The sequence below is a fragment of the Panthera leo genome, chromosome A2 (assembly GCF_018350215.1).
Source record: "Panthera leo isolate Ple1 chromosome A2, P.leo_Ple1_pat1.1, whole genome shotgun sequence".
NCBI classification, from domain to species: Eukaryota; Metazoa; Chordata; class Mammalia; order Carnivora; family Felidae; genus Panthera; species Panthera leo.
This window is the reverse complement of record NC_056680.1, coordinates 92683938-92704101: the sequence shown is the minus strand read 5'-3', so window position 1 is coordinate 92704101 and position 20164 is coordinate 92683938.

Below are 20164 nucleotides of genomic sequence, written 5' to 3'. Positions count from 1 at the left end.
TTATTGATTCATCTCCAAGAATCTAGGCTCTCAGAATTAGGTTCTTGGGGTGCCTGAGTGGCTCAGTTGGTTAAGCATCCGACTTTGACTCAGGTCATGATCTCACAGTTAGTGAGTTCGAGCCCTGCGTCGCGCTCTGTGCTGCCAACTTGGAGCCTGAAGCCTGCTTGGGATTCTGTGTCTCCCTCTCTCTCTGTCCCTCCCCCACTCGTGCTCTCTCTCTGTGTCTCTCAAAAGTGAATAAACGTTAAAAAAAACAAAATTAAGTTCTTGATGTGTAGGTATCAAAATTGCCAAAGAGAGCCAGAAACTCTGGGAAGCGAGGCTGGGACTGCCAGCCTGGTAGCCTAAGCCTGTTTAAGAGGGTGAGGATGAGAAGCCATTTCAGTGGTTCTCAGCCCTGGCATATCACAATCTCCTGGGCACTGTTACAGATTACTACCGCTGTGATCATCCACAGAGAATTTGAGTTAATAAGTCAGGGATAGGGCTGTGACTGAGGATTATAGAGGTTTTGGGCTCCGGTGTAGCAGCTCCTGGATTCAGGACTGGGAGAAGCCAGCATCTCCAGTCTACAGCAGACATAAACTCCTCAGTAAGTCCGCATGCTAAAGTGGGAAGGTTGTTGACCTGAATGTCCGGGAAACTTGATTTTTAAACTAGCATGACCAGTAATAAGGATTGCTACTCCAGGCTATTCTCTCTGACCTTTAGTTTCCTTGTATATAAAGTTAGGAAGTTTAATTATGGACTGTTTCAGAGTTGAGTCCCATTGAAAAATAAAATAACCTTTACATATTTCTAACATACATACTAGCCTCCCACCCCTCAGATAATTTAGTATGTTTGAACAGAAGTGTTACCAGTGCTAAATTAACCTAGAAGGTTTAAAATAATTTAATTTTAATTTATAATCAATATTTAAATAAGTTCTAACTTTGGTAGAATTAGTTAGCTATCTAGAGGCGAGGTATGAATTCTTGAATTTTATCTATTTCCAAAATAGTGGGAGTTAAAATAAATGATCACATAATCCAAATGACTGTTCCATGAGGTGGGGTATGGGATATTACAGTGACAGTTTTTGCAATTATAGGTATTCAATTACAGATGATTTTTAAAGTTGGTTTCTTCTTCAGCATCTGAACATACTTTATTTTAAGAGGTTTGGAGGAGGGTGCTATTTAGACCATTATATTAGCGCTCATTTGCATGAGATTTATTTATTTTTATTTTTTAGCAATGTCTTTAAAAACAGAGAAGAAGCAATTTGACCTTTATTTTGGAGAAGGATGGGGGTGGGGGTGGTGAGTATAATTCTGCTTTTCCTTGTCAAATAGAAGAAAAAAACTTTAAAAATAACCTACCAATTTTCAACTGTTATATTTTAAGCCACAGGAACTTGTGAGTTTTCTTTCATCTTGGTTCTATCACATAGCCAGAAAAATTACACAGCATATCCCCAAAAAGAGGTCTAGCTGGGAAGCAATTCAAACAAAAATATATTATAGAAATGTGGTTGTTCAGTGTATCATTTTAACAGTTATTCATCTTTGCCCCTCAATCTACACTTTTCTCTCTCCTCTCCTTACTTTATCTTTTACGTGTCTGTATTTTTCCATGAATGTGTGTGGGCAGCTAGAGTAATCATGAAACAATGATACCCAAGGATGAATGTTCAAGGAATTTATTGGACTTAAGTGCCACTAGGTAGTATCTATGATACCTCTGCAGATAGAAAGCATTTGATTTTATTCTCTTCCCTCCCCTTTTGGTTAGCATCCCTGGAAGGAAAGCTAACTGTGTTCAGGATTAAAAAGACTTTAATACTGGACAATAATAACAATTTGTCTTCTAGAAGGTGAACAGTGTTCATTCAGGTCAACCATCATTAGAGCACACGTTTTACTACTTGCTTTCTTGGAGGACCATATTTCCAATGAAAAAAAAATGGCATTCATTTGGCACATCATATAATAGGACAGAGTATTTAAATCTGGATTGTATTTGAAGATTAGGAAATGTAGTACTTTAGCGCATCAGTTATTTATTACTGTGTAAGAAACCACCCAAAACAACAGTCAGTTTTTTCCCTCTTGTGTGTAAATAATTTGGGCTGGGCTCAGCTGGGTGGTCCTTCTGCTGATCTCTCTGGGGTTCACTCATGTGACTATAGTCTGCCTCTCAACCAGGACTGGATAGTGTAAGAGGGCCTCTGACATGTCTGGCAGTTGACATTGGCTACTGGTTGTTGTCTAGCGGTTTTAGTTGAGACAACTCATGTCTGCCGCACATTGTCTCTTACCTTCTAATTGACTATACTGGGCGTCTTCATGGCAATCTCAGGGCAGCATTCCAAGAGGGCAAGAAGAATAGTTGCAAATTCTCTTGTTGTATAAGATTTGGAGCTCCGCTAACAGTTGGCCTGCCCACATTCATGGGTTGGGGAAGATAAACTCCATCTCTAGTGGGGAGGAGCAACAATGTCACATTACAAAGGGATATGCAGATAGGAGTTTGAGGAATTTTTGCAGTCATCTTTGCATACTGGAAAGATTTGCCCTCTGGAAATGATAATTTACATCTCTTCTACATGAAAATATGCTCACCCCTCACACAAAAGTCTTATATTCATATGGAATCATCCTTGAAGTCCAGGGTCAGAGCCACATGTGGATGAGGTTGTTTTGGTTCAGCTTCTTGGTTATGACTCTTCTTCAGAAAACTTTAATAAGAGGGCAGATAATTTTTTGCTCTACACACAACATACAATGGTGAGACTGGACAAAGATAGCTGCAAATAGACATTTGTATTCAGAAGGGAAGAATGGGAACTCATAGCAGTCACCTACCCACGGAAATTCTGAAATCTAACCAGGCACATGTTGCTAGGTTTCTGTATTCTGGGATCTGAGAATATTCCTCGATTAGAGACTAGTTCAACCAGATTGAACTAGTCCATTGAATTGATTCCCTAGTCCATTGTTCTCAGCTCTTGACTCAATCCTCTGAGATCTTTCCTTTTCTATAAAAAAAAATGGCCTGTGTTTGTAGGTGAGTTATTTCCCCAGACTGATTCTTGTTCATAGAAAGCCTGAGGTCCATTAGTCTCCTTTCATTTTGAATTATACAGTTCCTTTTTGTATAAACTAAGGCTGCTTTTGCTAGTATGGCTGTCTGAAAAAATTTGTGCATTTCCTATGAATCTAATCAGTGCATACCACATGCCCTAAAAACCACATGATAATTTTTTTCCAGACAGATCTCTGTTTTTGTGTGTCAGCATGTTTGGGGACAGTATCCTTAATATTCTCTTTAAAGTTCTTTGTCTGAGAGAGCTATTAGGTTCCAGTTTAGATATTTTTGAGGTTCTAAAAAGAGTTTTATATCCATACCCTTGATTTGATCTTTGCTTGAAGTTATTTCTTAATTTGGAAATCTTTTGCTGGTTTGAGAGACTAGGATAAGAAAAGCATTTATTTTCCCACTTAGCAACTTTCTTTAAATTCTGCTTACAAACAACAATTTCCTCCTTTCATTTTTTTCTTTTTCTCCATTAACTTGTCATGTATAGTTAGAGATACCCAATATTATGACTTCCAACACCCTAACTAGATATCTTTTTAGATAGATCAGTAAGTTTATTGGGTATATTTTCTAACTTTCATGTTATTATGTTTTTTACCATGCCATATTATGGTATTTAAAAAAAAAATTTAACATTTATTCATTTTTGAGAGACAGAGTGTGAGTGAGCTGAAGTTGGACACTTAACCAACTGAGCCATCCAGGCACCCCCATAGTATAGTATTATGACCTTTATGGTTTGCCACTATATAACAAGGGCCAATCTCTTTCCAGCCTCTGACAGTATCTTCCTCACCACTTTCAGGGCTCCATTAACAATTTCTTCATTACTTTGTATAGATGGTGTGTACTCTCTGGTCCTAAAGCCAATGCTAAATGTTCTAGGTTTTATTGCAGCACTCCCCTTCAACTACCAATTATGTACCAGTTTTCTATTGTTGGAAAACAAACCACTCCAAAACTTAGTGGCATAACACAATAAGCATTTATGTGGCCATGATTGTGCAGGTAAACAATTTGGGCTGGATACAATGGAATGGCTCTTTTTCTTGTCTTACCTGGAGTCACTCATGTTGCTTCAATTGACTGGCAGCTTGGCTGGGGCTGGATGGTGTGAGATGGCCCTACTCATGTATGTTGAGTTGTTGATTGGTTGTTGGCTGGTTGACTTGAAGCAGCTTCAGCCAGGACAACTTAGTCACATGATCTTTCATGACCCTAGAGTCTGGATTTCTTCCTATGGCAATTTCACTGCAACACTCCAAGAGGACAGGAACAGTTCCAAAAGGTTTTTTAAGCCCTAGACTTGGAAGTCACAACCATTATTTCCACCACATTCTTTTGGTCTCTGCAAAAGACAAGGACAGCTCAGATTCAAAATATGGTAGAAAATTCTCTACCTCTTGATGGAAGAAAGTACAAAGTCACATTGCAAAGGCATAATATGCATATAAGGATGGAAGGCATTTTTGTGGCTTTCTTTGTAAACAATCTACCATAAACACTTAAGGGGATATTTACTCTTAAATTAACTAAAATTCTACAGAGTATTCCACTCTTTTTGATAACTGCGGAGAGAAGATGGTATTACCATATACACATGAAAAATGGAATATTCTGTTCCTGTGGAAGATGAAATATGGAGATATGTGATTCTCAACAGAATAAAAACTGGGCTGGAAACAAATAAGTATATAACTTAATGTCCATTTTTAAACACCAGAAATTTATGAAAAAGTATCTCTATTTTTTCCCTAAAGTTAGGAGTCTCCATCTCTTCTCTGAGTACATAACTGTTATTTTCTTTCTTCTTAATAGCTTAAGAAGATACAGTTTTTTCCTTTTCATCCCTTGGTCTAGTTCTCCATGAAGCTAGACAAGCTTCTTCTAGAGTTTTAGTATAAGTTTACAATTTACTTTTTATTATTATTAAATTTTTCATTTTAATTCCAGCATAGTTAACATGCAGTGTTACATTAATTTCAGGTATACAATATAGCGCTTCAACAATTTTATACGTTGTTCAGTGCTTATCATGATAAATGTTCTCTTTAATTCCTATTTTTCTGTAATTACCTGATTCACCCATCCCCCCACTCACCTCCCCTTACCATTTACTTTGAATAATTGAACATCGAAAACATCTTCCGTGAGATTTTGAAATAAGGAGGTGTGTTTTGCCACTTATTACATGATTTATTTTTGTTAGTCACTCTTGGAAAACACCAATTGACATTTGTTTATTGAGGTTCCGTGGGACAACTAATTTACTGGTTTAATGATAACACTGTTTTCAGAGTTAGAGGCGGAAAAAACAAACACCATTGAGAAAGTCTTTTTATTTTGGATACACTACACACGTATATGCCCTGTTCAGCATGAACAAAAGGTTATGCTTTTAAAACAGGGGTTTCAAGGAGACTAGATTGGAGATAAGGAGAGCTTGCAAACAAACTACAGTTTCATAAGAGGCTGAAATGAGGAAAAAAGAGAGAAGGGCTAAGTGAAATTGAAAACTGTGTGGTAACAGGAAGTGGGAAAGATTTTAAATATGCTTTGATGGTAATTTCATTGAAGTGAGAGGCAGAGATGGGGGGACAAGTAAATTTTATTTATCCTTTGCAATAATACACATGCTTTAAAAACACTCTCTGTTTTGAAGATAAAGGAATTACTGTTCAAGTAAATAGCTAATGTTAGTTTATACTAACTAGCCTTGTCTCTGTTAGTCTCTGTACCCAAAAAGCCTTTAAGTTGGCATCAGAAAGTCAGTACATTATGTTTGAGATGAGAAACTGAAAAGTCAGCTGCCGTCTTTACCTAGAATATAAGACCCTTAATCTTTCATTTTATAACCTTGCAGTTTTTAAGAAAAGTATTTAAGAAAGATGAAAAACTGGAAAACTTTATAAAATTTAACTTTCCAGCACAAGTAACATTAAGTCATTGTTGCAGTCCTAGAAATGGTTTATTTGGAACCATTTATTATGTTTGATGAACTCAATGAAAATCCTGAAAGGAGCACCCTTTTTATTTCCTTGCTGTTCCATAATGATATTTACTGTTTGCACAGTGATCATTCAATTTCCAGAGATGCTCACCACCTTCTCCTGCTGATTAAATTCCTGTTTGGTTTCACTGCCAAGTCTGTTGGATTAAATTAACAAGTTCTGTTTGCTTTAGTGGGAATGACCTGCACCAACCTTCAGCTTGTACAAAATAATAATCTCTTCAATGATATATTGATTCAGTGCTCTTTATCTTCTTCTAAAGAAATGTGCAGTGAAAATGTTATCTTCAGCTCGCTGGAATTTGCAGGCCCACGTCACTTATTTTAATATATTGGAGACCTTGATCTTCCACATCTAATAACTCCTTTCTCTTTGCTGTTTTTAATGATTCCTGTTCTTCTAAAGGATCACCAAATCTTGATTACTCTAAGGAAAGACTTTCACATGATCTTTTAGTCTATAAAATGTCCCACTCTTGAAAATTATCTATATCAAAGGGCCAATTAAAGAAGATTAAAACCTTTCTTTTTTAAAAGTAAATCCAATTTTTATTGAGTTGCTTTCTTCTATCCCTCTTTTATTTGCTTTATAGCTAACAGCTAAGAGGTATTGAGAAGTTTTTGAAGAAAAGTGAATTAAAATTTTTGGTATAAAAAGGTTTGAAAGTATAACAAGATTTTATAAATTTTATATGGAGCCTAGTTCATTGCAAGCATTATAAAAAGCAATAGAAACTTAAAATGAAGATGAATTTCAGTGAAAAAAGGAACAGCCAGGGTATAATAATGAATAGGGGTTAAGGGGAGAATAGTGTGGGGGAAAAAAATCCACAGTCACTACCGCATTTAAAAGAAATGTTTATTTATTTATATTGAGAGAGAGAGGGAGAGTACAAGCAGGAAAGGGGCAGAGAGAGAGGGAGAGAGAAAGCCTCAAGCAGACTCCCTGCTGCCTGTGCCAAGGCTGATGGGGGCTCAATCCCATGAACTGTGCGATCATGACCTGAGTTGAAATCAAGAGTCAGATGCTTAACCAACTGAGCCACCCAGGCACCCAACAAAGTTTGTGTACATTTTTAAATTTATTACCCATCTTCCCCACCCTTGCATCACTTCCTTTTCACAGACAGGGTAAGTGAGGAGCAAAGAGATTCAGTAATTTGCCTAAGATCACGCACAGTGCACAAACTGAGATCTACCATTTTACCTAACGTCAACTTGACCCTAAAGCGTATTTCCTTCTTAACAAAACATACTCTATCTTTGAAGGAGTAATCACTTCCAAATTACCAACGCTGTCTTCTACTCTCTGCTGAAAAACATGCCCCATGATGCTGCACAACACGTGATAACCACATCATGACATAGGTTATCAGGTTATCGGGCGGAACTTTGCCCCTGCAGAGGTTCTTGCTTATTGTATTCCTCTTTTAATCTAGTTGCATTCTTTTGTATAGTTTGGTGAAATGCAGCTGTCTTTTGTCAGGAAAAAGTGAGAAAAACCATTCAGGGCATCTCCCTCACCGATAGGGAGGCAACACTGGGAGTGAACCTGAAGTGGAAGGTGTACATCTGCTGCTCCATCATTCAGTTTCAGCTCCCAAGAATGAACATCTAGATGAGCTGAGTGTGCTTCTGATGGGTGTTTTTTGTACAACATCACTCTTGGCCACAATCCAGGTACTTCACCTGGAGCCCCATGGAAGAAATCATGATGTGTGCCATTGTTGGAAGAAAGCTGGCTGATTTGGATTTCCTGAGAGATTATATGTTTATAGGTTGCACCTAATAGGTTTTAAAGGCATTGGAAAGGGTAAGTCTAACCATATTAGTTTCTCATCTTGTTTGGGAATGGAGGACCTATTGTCTCCATCTGCCCAGTCCTTCCTGACTTTCTACCCACTTCTCTGTGCTTCATTGCCTCCCTTGGGACATGGTATTCCTGGGTATAGCACCTTACAGACTTTACCAATTGGCTGTCTCTCTGAGGTCCTGCCATATTTTTAGTGACCAGTGAACAGGTTTTCCATCTCTGAAGACATCCACAGACTTCCTCCTGCCCCCCCTCCATTTGGAGGATCTTTTTGGTTAGTTTCAGAGAAAGTTCTAACTCTTTAAGTTCTCTTTGGCTCTGTTGGTCCTACTTTCTTGAAAGAAGTCATGCTACATATCTTCCCTGAGGCAAAGAAGCACAGAGTCTACTTTCTCTTTGAGTTGGGGAAGAGAAAGGAGAAAAAATAGGAAGGAACAAAATTCAGATTTCAAAAGTTTGCCTGCTGTCGTATTACGGTCAATTGCAATGTTTCCCCATCCTAGTTAGAGTGTCCTGGGCTCAATAAGGCTGTTTTTTGTTTGGCATCACACAGATGGAATAAAATCCCAAGAGAAATGGTGTTCTTCAGTGATACCTGTTGTCAGGGAGCTTCTGTATAAAATTTAGCTGACTCAGAATCAATCCTAGGAGATAACACTGATAGCAAGTTGTGCCATAGATTACAGTAGGAGGTAAGTAAGGGATTTTGAGAAAGTGGCAATTAGGCCATGGGATATCCTTTTTTTAAAAAAAAGTTTATTTAGTTATTTATTTTGAGAGAGAGAGAGAGAGAGAGAGAGAGAGAGAGAGAGAGAGAGAGAAAGCAGGGGAGTGTCAGAGAGAGGGAGAAGGAGAGAATCCCAGACTCATTGACAGTTGGGGCAAATGTGGGGCTTGAACTCAGGAACTGTGAGATCCTGACCTGAGCCAAAGTCAGAGGCTTAACTGACTGAGCCACCCAGGTGCCCCTGATATCCTTTTTTATGTATCTCTGAACATGTCTAAAACTTCTGTGATATCTTCTTAATCAATTTATGGTTATTGCCTGGGATGGATTTGAAAACCTAGATTTACTTTGCTTGGTTAAATTTCCATTATTGCCTATTACTGGCAATATTTTTACCTTTGGTTTGTTAAATTTCCATTATTGCCTATTACTGGTAATATTATTAATAACCTTCAGTACTTTCATTTTCCTTTTTAAAAATAAGAGTTTCATACTCATGCACTCTGAGAGAGTGCTGAGGTTATTAGGCTAACACTTTTCTAAGGCCCAATTTATTAGTATTCTTCTACTATCCCTCAGGTTATCTACAAAAGAATTTTCAATCGTTCAACCTTTCTATTGTACTTGAACATAGGTCTTGAGAGTATTTCTTTTTTTTCTTCAAGTGAGTAGTATTTTTCACTGTCATTTTCATCGACATTACATCAATATCAGAGAAATGATTTCCAAGTAGTTGTGCATAAGTTGAAGTTTCCAATTGATCTTTGCAGTTCTTTTCCTGCAAATCGAGGTTGAGAAGCAAACAAACAGGAGAGTTGTAATTGAAGCAGAAGGCAAAAGGGGGCTTATATCCAGGGCTGCATTCTAACCAATTGATCTGGGACTGACACTGATGAAGGACAACATTCTGCAGGAAAGAGTGATGAGGTAACTAGCTATTACTCAGATAGCAGTGTTTTTGTACTTTATCGCTGTCTGTGAGCAGTGATAAGAGTTGGGGCGACCTTCCAAACGATGCCATAGCATTTGTAGTGATTTCTAGGCCTTGAACAAGCTTTATTATGGGTTGGCTATTCATCTCTTCAGAGAGAACTAAAATATAGCTGGACAATGTTCTATGATTAATTTTTGGTGAGGGACTTCCACATTAAAACAAAAAAAAGGAAAGAAAAGAAAAGGTCCAATGTTTGCAATTATCAAACACATTGTGATGTGTTTTGTTTTTCTTTCTTACAAGGAGAGATTGAGTATCAGAATTTGGAGATGATGTAATAGACCGTAATGGTTTTGATTTGCATGCAAATTATTATTTTTTACCTGTTTTGGGATAAGAGCTTTCCATTGGTAATTCGATATAAGGTCAATGGTAAATGCCAAAAAAACTATTAAACCTCCTGTTCTGGCATTGCTAGCTGGGATTGGCAGATGGATTAATTAACATTACACCCTCTTTCTCCTTATTATTCCTAACTGTGTTTGCTAGGACATTTTAGTTTCAGCCATTTCTCTCCTTTTCTTGCTGTAATAACTTTTCTCCCTTCTTCCCTGGGTATTTGACATATGCATTTCTCTTGGGACTGATGTTGCTTATTTCTCCCACACAGCTAAGAATTTTACTATTTCTCCCATACTTTAAGTTTCATATACTTGACCTTACATTTTAAGCAAGAAACGAGTGACAACTTAATGTGTGTGCACCACATTCCTAATCCTGAATATATTTTAGAAACTTCGTATATGTGATTTAGTGAAAGGTGGAGGAGGCCTTTTTTTTAGTGAAACTGAGTGAAACTGAGCACAAATATTATGTTTCCCACAAATTATCATGAATTTGTTGACAGAATATGAATTATAACTCTGTCTCCTGGTTTGTAAGTCTGGATATATTTGGATTTATGTGACTCACAGGAAGCTGAGTGCAAAATGAATAAACAATAATATCTTTAGTGATTCAATGCCTGGAAGGATGGCAGAAGATGTGACAGTGCTACATGGAGGTATCAGGCCATATAGACGGGAGCTACTACTCTAACTGGATAAAACTTCCTTTACAAAAATAAGTTCACAATCTTTATTCTATGTTGTCAGTGTTAGAAAAATGTCGCAGAAAGAATACCATGATCATAAAGCATAGGTACATTTGGAGCCCTCGGTCTACGGAGGCAGAGAGGTTTAGTACCATACAGTCCAGATGGGGTTAACAAGCTTGGAAGGATGTAAGTTACCCGGTATAAGTTCCTTGAATTTCTCCTTCACACTCACTTGAAATGCCTTCTGGCCTGACCTGTTCAATATCCTCCCTCCTAGGCTTTTCAAAGCGGGTTACATTGGACAGGCCAGTATTTGAGATGTTGCGATGGAGGATTAAGAAGAAAAGGGAAACTAGAGACAAACTGCTGGAAGAAGTTTTGTTCTGTTTTCGTTGTAGGGCAGCAGTAGGTTGGAAGTACAACTGTTACCTGAGAACAGAAGTGGAAGAGGAAAATGGTGATAAAAAAAAGATATTGCTGGAACCATCTTTCCTTTTCACCATGTTTGAGAAATATAAATAAAATATCTGTTATTTTAATTTGAAATCACTTGTGTTTATATGACCTGTGTTCTGTCAAGATGACCCCTGTGTTCTGCACCATGTGGGTTAAAGCATAAGCTTGTGTTATGCTTATGAAGGCGTGAGCTTTCAAAACAAAGAAGACCTGGACCAGTCTGCTGCATGGCTGGAGCCATAATGGTGACTTATGTCCACCAACTTAGAAGAGGAATACTTGAGGCCAGTATCGGTAAATTAATGTCTGCCTACTATTGGCTGCCTACCTTGTGCCATAGGCAATTAACATGACAGTGCTGACAGTTCTGTGAATAATCCTGTAAGAAACCAGAAAACTGTTTGCTTCAACAGTGAGAAGCTTTAAAAAATTAATTGCAAAAGTAAAATGCTCAGTATAAACACCTAGCCAATGTCAAAAGTAAAGATTTCCTTTAACTTTTCAGACATCATCACTGCAGTTAACTGCTTCTTTTGCAGAACAAAACATCTGGTATAATTCCATTTCCGTGTAGCAAAACCCCAAACCTATGCTTACTTATACTGTATAGGCAAAAGTGATCTAAAGGAAAGTAGTCTTTTATTTTTATTTTATTTTATTAAAAAAATTTTTTTTAATGTTTATTTATTTTTGAGACAGGGAGAGACAGCATGAATGGGGGAGGGTCAGAGAGAGAGGGAGACACAGAATCCGAAACAGGCTCCAGGCTCTGAGCTGTCAGCACAGAGCCTGACGCGGGGCTCGAACTCATGGACCGTGAGATCATGACCTGAGCCGAAGTCAGACGCTTAACCGACTGAGCCACCCAGGCGCCCCGAAAGTAGTCTTTTATGTACGTAATCCATTTGTGCTTGAGAAGGCTTTTGATTTTGGGTAACCTAGTTGGAATGAGAAATAGATTTTACTTGAGTGATCCTTCCTAAAATTTAAAAATCATTTTCCATATATGTATTGGTGATGGTCCAGTCAGGAAAACAGAAACCATATTATGCATTTCAACAAAGGGAATCCAATCTAGGGAATTGGTTAATTAAAGCTGAAAGAGTCAAAACCGAAAGCCCAGTAATAATGGCTGGAGGAAGTAACTACCATCGCTAGGGCTGGGAGCATAGAAAGAAGAAGGTAGGGTTTTCAGAATCTGTCAGTACAGACACTGTAAACTGGGGCTCAGATTATGGAAGAGAAGTCATAACCTGGCTACTGCAGGTTTTCTGTGAAGCTGACATGAAGCTAGTTCTAGGAATACCAATGGCTGCTGTTGGGCTGAAGGACCAGTGCTAGACAACAGAGACAGGAACAGGAAAGAATAATTCCTTCTGTTCTTATCCTGCCTCCCAGTCTCCTCCCAGAGTCCACTACGAGTGGCACCCAACAGGCAGCACTCTGACAAAGGACAAAATTAGTTTTTAACACCTTGGCCTCAGGATCACCAGAATATAGAATGATAGATTTGGAGCTGGGCCATAAGAGCTTTATAACCAGCACAGTACTTATGATCATTTAAAGATATTCCTGAATTTTGAGTTTTTGACTTTCGGTCCTAGCTTAGATCTGAGAGTAGTCCTTATTAGTGGCCAAAAAATTGGCAGAAAGTAGATAGGGTAAGGAAACTAATTTAGTTGGGATATACCCTTTACTAGTTGCCCCCAAATTATTCTTTTTCTGGGAAATAGTGGGTGGGGCTAATGCCTTCCAAGTATTAATTTGATTAATGGTGAGAATGTTTCTACCTCCTACATTTAGTTTGTAATTAAATGACTTGAAAGAGATTACTTCTTATTAACAATTTCAATGCCAAGATTTAGAACCATTTTTAGCACATTATGCACTGTAACTAATTACCACAGTAATATACAGTGGAATTTGTGTTCTCATGGGAGAACACAAGGACCCTAGAATCCCGTTTCTATTGCTGTGATTCTGTGCTCTACCAACAAAGATGTATGACCCAGGTTTTTTCCTAGGGGTCTAAATCACACTGTGATGATCTTTTTGCAACATTCTTAAGGGTGTAAAATCAGTGTAACTAATTTTATCTATATAAATATCTATATCAGGAGTAGCCTGAAGTGTGAGGAATCTGAAGTATGTGTATGGCATTTTCCTTAATGGCGCTGTATGAGAACTGTAGTACTTCTCACCCTCTTTCCACATGCTGCTTCCTAGGCCATCAGTTTTTTGGTGAAGGCATGATGTATATGTGGGTGAGAGCAGGAGTGGAGAAGGTTCTTGGTCGGCTTTCTGATGGTATATAGTCTGCTTGGGCCACCATAACAGAATACCACAGACTGGGTGGTTTAAACAACAGAAATATATTTTCTCACAGTTCTGGAGGCGAGAAATCTAGGATCATGGTGCCAGCATAGTTGTTTCTGATGAGGGCTCTCCTGCTGGCTTGCAGATGGCTGCCTTCTCACTGCATCCTCATGTGGTCTCCCCTCTGTGACATGAGAAGAAACAGAGTTAGCTCTCTGGTGTCTCTCCTTATAAGGACACAAATCCTATCAGATTGGCGTTTCCCTACCACGACTCCAACACCCCATGAGCTCATTTAACCTTAATTACTTCCTTAAAGTTTCCATCTCCAAATATAGCTACATGGGGGGGTTAGGGTTTTAACATATGAACTTTGGGAGAATACAAACATTTCATCCATAACACAGATGAATTCTGCTTCTTTGATATTCTCAGCATATGTTCTAGGTACCTCAGTTCCTTCCTTTGTAAAGGTCAAGAGAAAAACTTAAGTTCTGAAGCCTAATGATAAAGGTTATATCCCCTGCAGTTAATTTCTCTACTGATAACTGCAGTGCCTGCTCTTAATTTTTCTCTAGAGTAGTCTAATTTTACTTGTGATTCTTATAAATGAATTTAAGTGAAACTGAAAGAAATTCATCTTTAGTCATATACTATTCTCTTAGTATGTGGCATACTTTTACATAAGTTAAATTAGTATTTTAAAAAGCATTGTTAGTTTCATTGTATCTTAGTTTTCCCTCTGACCACGACTCCAGGGGATAAATAAGTATTTGTATGGAGTCCAGAGGAATATTATGTTTCTTTAGGCTTTTCCCCCCTCAAATATATGACTTGGTGATTTAGAATCACAGGACTATACCTACACTGCATTGTGAAAGTAGATCAGCCCGAATCCAGAGCTGTGAGAAGATAGATAGACGTGTACTTCTTTACCCACCACACTCTAATAAGAAATTATTGTGGGTGGAACACAAAAATATATTCTGAATCTTATTTGAACATTGCTTTGATACTTAGCCTATATTAGAACATAAATTCAAATTGCTTGCTGTGTTTTTACTTGTGAGGCTTATAAGCATGCCCAGGGGTTACTTAACACAATGCATAAATGAACTATAATTTAAATAAGTGCACTGAAATGCTTGGTTTTCTATTCTCTATTGGGAAGAGCAAATTGATCACTGGAGAGTACAATGAGTAGAATATCTACTAGAACCAAGGAATCCTCAAATTCACATTTTAATTGAATAATATCCAAAGCTATTATTCTTCTAAGAAAAGGAGAATTGACTGAAATCCCAGTGGAGTTGAATGTCACTTCTTCCCAGCTCTATATTCTCTGAATCTACTGAAAGAGGAGATTGAAACTAAAAATTTATTTTTGTAAATTAAAGTGCTACTTAATAATGTTTGGCAAAATAAAATGTGCCTGGCATATTACATGTCAGAGACTATGCTAAATACTAGGGATTTTAAAAAGATGAATAAAATAATAATCGGGTGTTTATAATATATGATCTCTAGATGTGTCCTCAAATATTACACTGTGGTGGGACTACTAAGATAAGAGAATATGCTTGGTCAGGAACAGAGGTGATACCTTGGAGGGGATGATTAACTGAGACTCTTAGTGGGTAGAAGGTCCAGAGGAGGTCTTAACAGAAGATACGATGCTGTGATTCCTACTATTATCTATTGGCACTCAGTACCTATTTCCTCCTCTTCAAAGTCCCTATACCTTTACAGGGGTTTGAAGGCTGAAAACTACAATGAGATGGTTTAGTGCAAAATTTGAAAAGCAGGGGAGAATAGAGTCATTTTTCCTCTAGCAGTGATGGCAGCTGATGTATAAAGATACTGCAAACTTTCTTTTTCTTACAGTGACAAACTCTTTATTCCACTGTCAAGTCACCAGCCTTGGCTCTGGGGGCAACTGTGATGTTGGCAGGATTTCTCGTAGTTTTCTGACCTCTAACTGTCAGCATCAGCTTCCAGTTTCTGGACTATGCCTGCCATGTTGTGACCTGAAAACTTGTTGGTGGCCCCTAACTTCTGTTCCTCTAGTCTTTCAACAATCTTGTTGGTACGTCATTCCCTGCATTAAGTGCCTTCCTGTGTGCCATATCCAGAGTGGCTTCTATCTCTTACATTGTACTTTGACCGATGCAAAAGATTTGGAAGATGGGTAGAAGCTCACCAAGTGAGCAAAGGAAGAAAGGCCCATGCCACACTAAGCAAACAGAATAAACAAAGTAATGGGGGGCATGAACACTATGGTATGGGAATATGAATCCAAGTAAGTCATTATTGCTAGAGTATAAGGAGGTGGGAGAGATAGGGTCTGAGGTTGATGCAATAAAAAGGAAAGAAATTATGTAATGAGTTTTTTCTAAGCTGGCATTAGGTAGCTATTCAACTAATTTAACCAGGGAGTACCTCTGTGAAGCTGTATTTTTTAGGTAGCCCATTATTACGACTCTATAGAGGATAAAGTGGGGGAAGGTGATTTAAAAAGTAGAAAGGCCCATAGAAGCATATGGTGTAAGAGATTATCAAAGAGAAAAAAAATTCTATTCAGGTTTAGGTCTTTGAATCAAATTATTATTTTTTTTATGAAAAATATTCTTGAGAAAATGCATTGTACTAGTTTGTTTTCCAATAGTTTTCCATATTACAAAGAACTATGGTTTAAAAAAAAAGAATTCAGGTTTCAGAAAATTATTTTTCTTTTTCATGCTCAGAGTACATCTCTTTTCTTTGTATCCAAAAGAATCTCCAGCCTTACCTGTTTTAGATATTTTTTAAGACTATGTCAAGAGGAGAAAGAACTACTGATCTGTGTAGGAAGGGGATATTTTTGTCTTCCCTTGATGTTTGCATCAATTTAAATGAAAATTTCTTTTTAAAGCATAAATACATTTATCCCAAACTTCCTTCATATGTGTTATTGTAGCACAGGGTGGGTAGAAGCAAGACAGTAACAAAAGAAGAGGGAACACTGGGAAAGGATGCATTTGGCAGGAGGGATCGAGACTGGCACAGTTAGTCTCAGGCACACAAAGCTACTGCTAAGCTGTTAGAGGAAACTGTTAAGGCTGCTTCATTTGCTCACTCCATATCCTCTCTTCAGCTTTTTCACACAGTACTCTTGGAAATGAGCCTCTGATTTCTTTAACCTAGCCCAAGAGAAGCTGAACAAACAACACAGAACACTAGGACACCTAATGTTTGCAAAAAAGTGTGAAAACTATGTGTGTCTTTAAACAGGCAAATAGAGCAAAGAAACATTTTTCTTTTTATAGAATTGGACTCTAATGTGATTCAAACTTCTAAAAAGGAGGCACTAGGAACTAGTTTATATTTTTATGTGTCTTAGTCTACAGTAGCTGCTATAACAAAACACCGAAGGCTGAGTGGCTTCTAAACAATGGAAATGTACTTCTCATAGTTGTTGAGAATGGGAGTCTGAGATTAGGGTGCCAGCACGGTTGAGTCCTGATGACAGCTCTCTTCCAGGCTGCAGACTGCCAACTTCTCACTGTATCCTCACGTGGTGGAGACAGAGATTGGAAGCTACCTCTCTTCTGACTCTGCACTAATCCCATTCATGGGAGCTTCTTCCACTGACCTCATCTAATCATAATTATCTCTCAAAGATACTTCCTAATACTATCACTTGGGTGACAGGGTTTCAACATAAGAATTTTGGGGGGGATGCAGATATTCAATGTATAACAATAGGTCTTTTCTGCACCTTTGCCAGAGGCAGAGCTTGAAGAAGGGAGAATATTTTTTCTTCCTATAGATATGACCTATCCAGCCTTTTGCAGAGAAATAGAATTATTTGCCAATGGCCATTTGCCTATAAATGGGCAGTTCTACATATAAACTAAAATGCCATGCTGATGTGTTTTCAAGATAAACATGATTTATGAATAATCCATTGTTTGTCAATTAAAGAATTCCCATGGATTTATACTATGGAATAAAAATCATTCATAATTTTCTAAATTACCAACTCAAGCATAAAGAAATATTTAAGAATAATTATTGGATAGGGGGTTTCCTAACTTCATTTTATTTTTAAATTTTACTTTAGAGAGAGAGCATGAGAGGAGAAGGGCAGAGAGAGAGAGAGAGAGAGAGAGAGAGAGAGAGAGAGAGAGAGAATCTCAAGCAGGCTGGACACATAGCATGGAGCCTGATGTGGGGCTTGATCCCACGACCTGAGCCCAAATCAAGAGCTGAACGCTCAACTGCCTGAGCTGCCTACATGCCCCTGATCTTCATTTTTAATCCCTTCTAACTCAGGCTGGGGAACTCCTTGGCCATATTGTCCCCTTTGGCCATCATTTAGTTTTCCTCGTCACCCTTTGTAAACCATGTCTCTGTCTCTGAAAGAATGCTTATTTATGAGATCTTTGAATGTTAAGATCAGAGTTTTTGATCTCATTCATAAAGTTGGAAAAGGCTCTGTAGTTAATTGATGTAGCATTATTTGACTTGTTCTTGCCCACAACTGCACAGATCCATGCATTTCTGTCTCTTTCATCATGCTTTTCGAGAAATGTCAATTTCTAGAGGAGTCATTTCCTTTTTTACACTGGAGCTTGCTGGCAGTGTGCTTTGTCCCTCTCTGTTCTGTGACCTTTCAAATCTTTGACATCTCCATGTTGCTCTTTCATTATCTGCATTGGTGAGAGAGATGTTGTAGCTCCTAGATTTTTGGCTTTATAATTTGTATGTAAGGTTATCAAGTGCTGAGCCATAGCAACTTGGCAGTTTCTGTTTAACCATTTCATGGTTACTTTTGTGCAAGCTGTGATTCTGCAGGCAGACAAGTTACCATTTCCAAATCATTGCACTTTATTTCCTCCCTGCTTGATCATACAGTTGCCTCTGCCTGAAATGCCTTTCAACTTCATTTCTTACTTGTCACACTGCTACCCATCCTTTGAAATCAAGTTAAAAGGGCTCTTTCTCTGCAAGGCCTTTTCCAGTAACTCCAGATTTAAGCAATCCTGTCCTCCTTTGAAACCCAGATCTCTTAATTTTACTGTGTTGACGATATTCTAAACTATAATTTTGGATTGCTTGCCTTACCCTCTTATTATCTCATGTAAACATATCTGATTTTGTCTCCAAAAAGATTTGAAGTGGTTATTTTTCTTATTAGAGTTACCTGTAGGAAGCTCCTGTAAACAAGATTCATATATATAGTTGTGTCAAGGATCATAACAAATAAATCCCGACATCAAAATAGTTTAACATAACTGAAGTTTATTCTCACCCTTATGATACCTTAGTGTGGTCTCTGACAGTCAGCCTTCTATATGAGGATGTAGCAACCAGACTCTTTCCATCTGGGGGTACTGCCGTCTTCAGCATGTGGCTTCCAAGGATGCCATGTAAGAACAAGAGAGAGTAGAGAGAACACATATGCTTCTTAACTAGGTTGGCCCAACAGGGTCACTTCTGTTTCCCTTCTGTCATCTCCTGGCTACAGTTAGGTGCTAAGAAAGACCAAGAAATATAACATCTAGCTAGAAGGCATTTCTCTTGACACTATGGAATAGGGACACAGATCTTTGTTGAACAGGTAGCCCTGCCAGAATACAGGCTATTTAGGTCTCTATAGCTCCCTTGCCCATAGGAAGTGCTTGATATATGTTTGCTAAAGACAAAAAGAAAAAAGAAAAAGAAAAAAAAAGAATAAATATTGTGTGCCAAGTCAAGGGTAAAGGGTAAAGACAGTTAGAAGGTGTGAGCCAGAAGTTAGCATGTGTTTTATGGCTACTGAACGTAATAGTTCACAGACTTAGAGTGGGTGGGAGAGTAGTTCTTTGCCCTAAGGGAGGAATAATCAGTTTGGGATTTATCCATGTTCTTTAACCAGGTCTTGATCTAAAGGTCACAGATTATTCTACAGAGATAGTGATGAATACTTATGAAAATATACATTCACCTTTTTTTCTGAGTATATTTTATCATTTAAATGCTTTAAAAAATCATTTATTTGCTGCAAGAACATTCTAGAAGGTATGTTTCTACTTTAGAAAAGAATTGTTCTCATTGTTAGACAAACATCCATTTGTTCTAATGATTAAAGAAGTGTTCTATTACCTTGGGAACGACTCAGATTTTTTTTTAAATTTTTTTTTTTTAACGTTTATTTATTTTTGAGACAGAGAGAGACAGAGCATGAACGGGGGAGGGTCAGAGAGAGAGGGAGACACAGAATCTGAAACAGACTCCAGGCTCTGAGCTGTCAGCACAGAGCCCGACGCGGGGCTTGAACTCACGGCCGCGAGATCATGACCTGAGCCGAAGACGGCCGCTTAACCGATTGAGCCACCCAGGCGCCCCAAGGGAATGACTCAGATTTTTAAGAGCCAGGGATAGAATCACATAATTTCTAAGAGAATGAAGTATTTTGGGTTTCTCCCCCCATAGGAAAGATTCATTGGTACTGCTTTTGCTATTTTTTTCCTATCAAGGAGCAATAGATAGGCTATCTATTCAAAAGTGTATAATGTTACAAAGAGTCAAGATGTCAAATGCACAGGCTAAGGAAGCCTATCTCTTACTGCAACATATTTTTTTGGAAGCTTCTAGCATCCATTAAATTATACAAGTGAACAAAACTGATGGCTGTTAAAAAAAAATTAAAGCATCAAGCTACGGTATGTTTAGAATCTGCGAGTAAAACAAAAACACTTTGT